General features: G+C 42.6%; 1 long non-coding RNA gene across 1 annotated transcript; it reads left to right on the top strand.

Annotated features, from left to right (window-relative positions):
• The first annotated feature begins 3,409 nt into the window (after positions 1-3,409).
• LOC308480704 lies at positions 3,410-4,869 on the top strand. The gene is made up of 3 exons (XR_013988245.1): positions 3,410-3,528; positions 3,606-3,623; positions 4,821-4,869. It is a non-coding gene; the product is annotated as an uncharacterized lncRNA (long non-coding RNA).
• The last annotated feature ends 395 nt before the right edge of the window (positions 4,870-5,264 follow it).

The following is a 5,264-nucleotide window of genomic DNA, read 5'->3' as shown; positions in this document are numbered from 1 at the left end:
TTTATTTTTTAAAAAATAAATCCTTGTGAAAATTCAGCAGCATCTTACTGTCAGTTTCTCCTAATACAGTCATACCTTGGAAGTTGAACGGAATCTGTTCCGGAAGTCTGTTCAACTTCCAAAACATTTGGAAACCAAAGCATGGCTTCTGATTGATTGCAGGAAGCTCCTGAAGCCAATTGGAAGCCACGGAAGCCGTGCCAGATGTTTGGCTTCTGAAAACCGTTCTAGGTTTCAATTGTTTGGGAGCCAATTTTTTCAGGAGCCAAGGTGTTTGAGATCCAAGGTACAACAAGGCATTTGCATGCAATATTTCCCTAATATTCACACTTTTGCAAAGCAATTTCCCCTTGCCTACTGTGCACTTTAACTAAAATATGCATTTTATCCATGCTTTTATCCATGCTTTACCCTAGTTTGTGGATTTTTGTACATATTACATGGCATTGCAAAATTCAGAGAAATGTGAATTTCAAAGGATGGCTGTGTTTCGGTTCACATATTGTTTGGAAAATAAAAATTAGGAAGTCCCACTTTTAAAAGCAAACTGAATCAAATTAACCTTCTCATCCCCAGTAATGAGAAACTTCAACCCTTAAACACGATCACATGGATGTGAAGAGAAGGAAGTCCTTGAAAGAAATGTTTCTTGTTACTTCTGTTCCCTTGCTGTTGCCTGCACCTCTGGAAAATCCTCTCCAGATGTTTGGCGGACTTCACCTGAACAATATGGGAGGGGAGTATGGGAGACTGCCCAGGGTGTGGAGAAGCACCCCAAACTGGGTGTGTGCAACACTTTCCAGTTGTCGCAACTCTCCAGAAAAGTGGATCATATTTACAGGAACACCTTTGTGTAATGACTATAGAAGCATGGAAAATAGAGCAACAGAATAAGGACAGAGCCATTGGGGAAGAAAGGAAATTGTACAGAAAGGACCACATTACATGCAACAGAAGAACCTGGAAGCGGAAAATGAGATTGTATGGAAAGTAAAGCTTAAACAAATCTGTTTGTTGCTTTGCAACTTATTTTGTCTGGTGAGTTTTTCAGGTTGTAATCCTAAACTCATTTACATGGAAGTAAGCCCATTGAACTCCAGGAAAATTAGGATTGCACTGTGAATGTGCACATTGCTATTTATCTTCTGGCCAAATCGGTTTTAGGTTTAGTGTATATTGATTCTAAGATGCAGCGGTGTGAAGGGCAAGTAATGGAGCTGCAGTTAAGCTACTTGTTTATTTTATTACATTTTTTTTTGAGAGGGGCATTGTCTATCGATTTCAGTGGTAGAGAGTGAAGCACTTGCTCCTATTGAAATCAATAGGATTTGAACTTGCTTAACAACTTGTTAAGCGTTTGTTACTAGAACTGCTCCTGTGTCCCTATGTACATGTATATGAGTTTGTATGTTATACATGAGACCCCCAAAAGCACTAATTTGGGGGCATTTGAGCTACTATTCTTGGGATCTTCAGTGAAGGCAGTTGTGCCTCATAAAAGGAATTGCATCGGCTGTGATTCAGAGGCATAGCATGGGGGGCTGGGGAGCACATTCTTCAGAATGCCCTGCTGCCCTTACCCTACCCTTTGTGGGAATGTTCAGGGTGGCAGGAGAGGATATATTATTCATTAATATCCTTCCTAACTTGCGCTAGCAAGTTCCTTTACTTAGCAGAGTTACATTCCCCTTTTACATGCACAGCAGGTAGCTGGTTGCAGGCTCGTGTGAGCCTCTCACTATTATACAATTCAGTCTGCCTCAGATTGAATTGTACGCTCCTGGTAAGTTCCCTTGAATCCCTCTTAAAAGAATAAAGACACCACAATCTTATTCAAAGTCAATAAAGAAGTTTACTTACATGAGTTCACAGTTGAAAGTAGACTTAGTTACAAATATGTACATGTGGATCTACCCCATATGGGGGAATGATCCCAGTGCTTCTGCTAGCTGAGAGCTAGCAGAGCAGTCCTAGCCAAAAATCTGGTCAAACGAAGAAGGAAGTCATAAAGAGGGAAGGGTGCTGCGTGACTCGTCCTTTTGTTACCTGGACAGGTTAGGTCACGCCCACTTTCTATCACATGCAAAAGGAAGGATGCTCCAGCCAGGAGGAACAGGAAGTTTTGACTGGCTGTACCAAGACATTCCCTCGCATGTCTTCTCTAGCATCTCAAGGAATGTTGTACTTGACTGCCTTTCATGGATCATATCCCACACCCCTTCAGCCACAAGGGCATCTTATTTGAATGGGATTATTTCATCCTTGCTAAAAGGGGCTGAGTTTAAACTTCCAAACGAATTAAATCTAAATAAATAAATAAGAAAGTAAGGTGCTTGGTTTTATCAAGACAACCGGATATGCCTGTTGTTTGGCACATTCTTGGAGCGGCTCTTTCTCTCTTCACCACAAGCAATGCTCATCGCTCAAAGCAAAGCCACATCACACACCTGGTCTTGGGGCATGTGCAGAGTTCCAGCTGAACCAAACTACCAGGTAACACTGGATCACACCATTTATTTCTTCCCTAAAGGTAAAGGTAAAGGGACCCCTGACCATTAGGTCCAGTCGTGGCCAACTCTGGGGTTGCTGCGTTCATCTCGCTTTATTTGCCGAGGGAGCCGGAGTACAGCTTCCAGGTCATGTGGCCAGCATGACTAAGCCGCTTCTGGCGAACCAGAGCAGTGCACAGCAACGCCGTTTACCCTCCCGCCAGAGTGGTACCCATTTATCTACTTGCACTTTGACATGCTTTCAAACTGCTAGGTTGGCAGGAGCAAGGACAAAGCAACAGAAGCTCACCCCTTTGCGGGGATTCGAACCACCGACCTTCTGATCGGCAAGTCCTAGGCGCTGTGGTTTAACCCACAGCACCACCTGCGTCCCTATTATAATTTCTTCCCTACTCTATTCTATATTCTAGGTGGCTCAGTGAAAAAGATCTATAAAACACCTAAATAGCAAGAAAGCCAGTAAAGCAGGCCTCTCAAGCTCTGCCCCAGCTGCAAACCCAAAATCATCAGCATGTTGAAAAGAAGCTGTATATTGTGACAGGGGGAAATCCAGCCATCTAAATGGCTGTCCGGATGCTGTGCACAGGAGCAGGAGAGGGCTGGGTTGCGGGTTGGGATTGCAGCAATAATCTCAACTGGCTACCATCCCTTAGCCAGGTATTCACTGCAAGTTCCATTGATCCCAGTATGCATAAGTATGAGTGCAATTGGACACGGAACAGAAGTCTGTGTGCTGCTTTTTTCTTTTCTTCGGAGCTCTCCTAATCAGCTGAAGATTAGTGGAGTTTTATTCATGTACTGCCTCAAAGAGCTAATAAAGACCCTTCTCTTTTTCCAAATAGATGAGGAACGGCTGCAGCTCAGCAGGGTACCACTTGGTTTGCAGGCAGAAGGTCCCAGGATCAATCCCTTGAAATGCCTGGCAGGGCAGGGAAAGATGGATGTTGTGAAACATCATAGAGCTTCTCCCAGGAGGCATAGACAATACTGAGCTGGATGGATCAACGGTTACCATAAGGTGGTTTTAGTATGGTCTTATGAGTATTTCTGAATAAGGAAATCTTCCCCCAAGAGACCAAACAAAACACATTTAAGTCTTCTTTGTGGTGACAGGTCAGTACATCTCTCTGGCTGCTTACCAGAAGGTTGGTGGTTCGAGTCCACCCAGGGACCACTGTGGGCAGGATTCCTGCCCTCTCAAGGGTTGGACTAGATGACTCTTGAGGTCCATTCCAACTTTTCGATTCTAGTTATGAATGCAAAAGTTACTTTTTTTCGCCTTACTAGTGCCATGCAACTTGCTCTGCCCTTTAAACACCAATTATTCACCTCATTTTACATTTCTTGCAAAGTATGAAGCCTAAAGAAAATAACAGTTCTAGCTGAGCATTTATTTAATGCCCGGTTTTGCAACAAAATCATAAATACCTCATGTTTTGCAGAGATATACACAGATTCCCCCCTCCCCAGCCTCCCCCTCTTAAAGAATAAACAGTCTAGTCCGCACAGCACAATGTTTACGAAAACCTTCTTGTTAGAACAACTCACGTCGGTTGGTTAAAACGAATGCAAAGGAAGTGTGGGATGCAAAGAAACAAAACTGAAGTTTACCTGGCATAATAGAGTTTACAGCTCCTCTTGTCAGTGTCGGAAAGGCGCTTACAAGAGAGGCCCAGCCGCAATCTTACAGGTTAATCCCTTTTTCACACTGGAGTTTGACTCAGATCAAACCTGGCGTGCTTAGGCACCTGAAGGCTGTCACTGACAAGGGGCTGTAAAGAGATGGACTGCCACTGATCCGGTCTAAATGAGCCAGTTGCACCAGGCTGATAAAAGCAAAGATTTACTGGAGTAGACAGACCTGAGCTAAAACAGGCGACTCTCTCTATTGAAACACTGTCTGTCACGTTAATCAGTCATCTCTGCTGTCAAGCACAGTCAGCTAAAACAATAGAACTCTGCCTGAGCTTCGGTGAGGAGGGAAAAATCTGGGGCAGATGCCAGATAATGGATACTGATACTCTGGTGCGATCTGAGGGGCTAGACCTGCAGCGGTCCTCCCTCCTCTCCCTATTCCCACTTTGCTTAGTTTTTTGATAGGATGTCTGGTTGAGCACTAAATAAAGCCATAAAGACTTTAGGGACAAGGTAATGATAATGAATTATGGGGAGAAAAAGTGCTTTGTCCAATTCTGATTCAATCAGAGAAATGGTTGGGTAATAGCTAAAACAATATTGTTTTTTTCCAGGTGGATTTTATGTGCCAATTTGTCTTTAATATTCTCTCTCCTATTATTTCTATCATGTTAGGCCAGAACTTCTTGAGCTACTCTAGCGCACGGAGTGATGTGAACTAAACACGTCTGAAGCAATTTCTCTGTCATTACAACAGAACTACCAAAAGATGTAATGAAATACCTTATTGGATATATAGATACACATACTGAAAACAGGTTTAAAAAGTCAAGAAACCAGGGGAGGAAATGTTAATGGTTTCAAACATGTAACTTATATAAGTTCTGAATCTTGTTTTTGCTTTAATGGTGTATTTACTTAAAAATAAAATGAAAAGCTTAATGTTTTAAGTATTGGTCGAGCAGACTTCAATTCAACACATAGATGAATTTAGTCCCTTGGAGTTCTGTGTTCAAAAGCTTGCTCAGTCAGGAGACAAGTTAACTTTTTATTTTGGCTTTCAATCATTATAATAGATTAGCTGTGTACAGATCAGCAAGAAAAGACTGCTCTAAAGCT

This window comes from Podarcis pityusensis (assembly GCF_964106645.2).
Source record: "Podarcis pityusensis genome assembly, chromosome: 6".
NCBI lineage: Eukaryota > Metazoa > Chordata > Lepidosauria > Squamata > Lacertidae > Podarcis > Podarcis pityusensis.
Note: the sequence above shows the minus strand (reverse complement) of the source record. Positions and strands in the feature narration are given on the sequence as shown.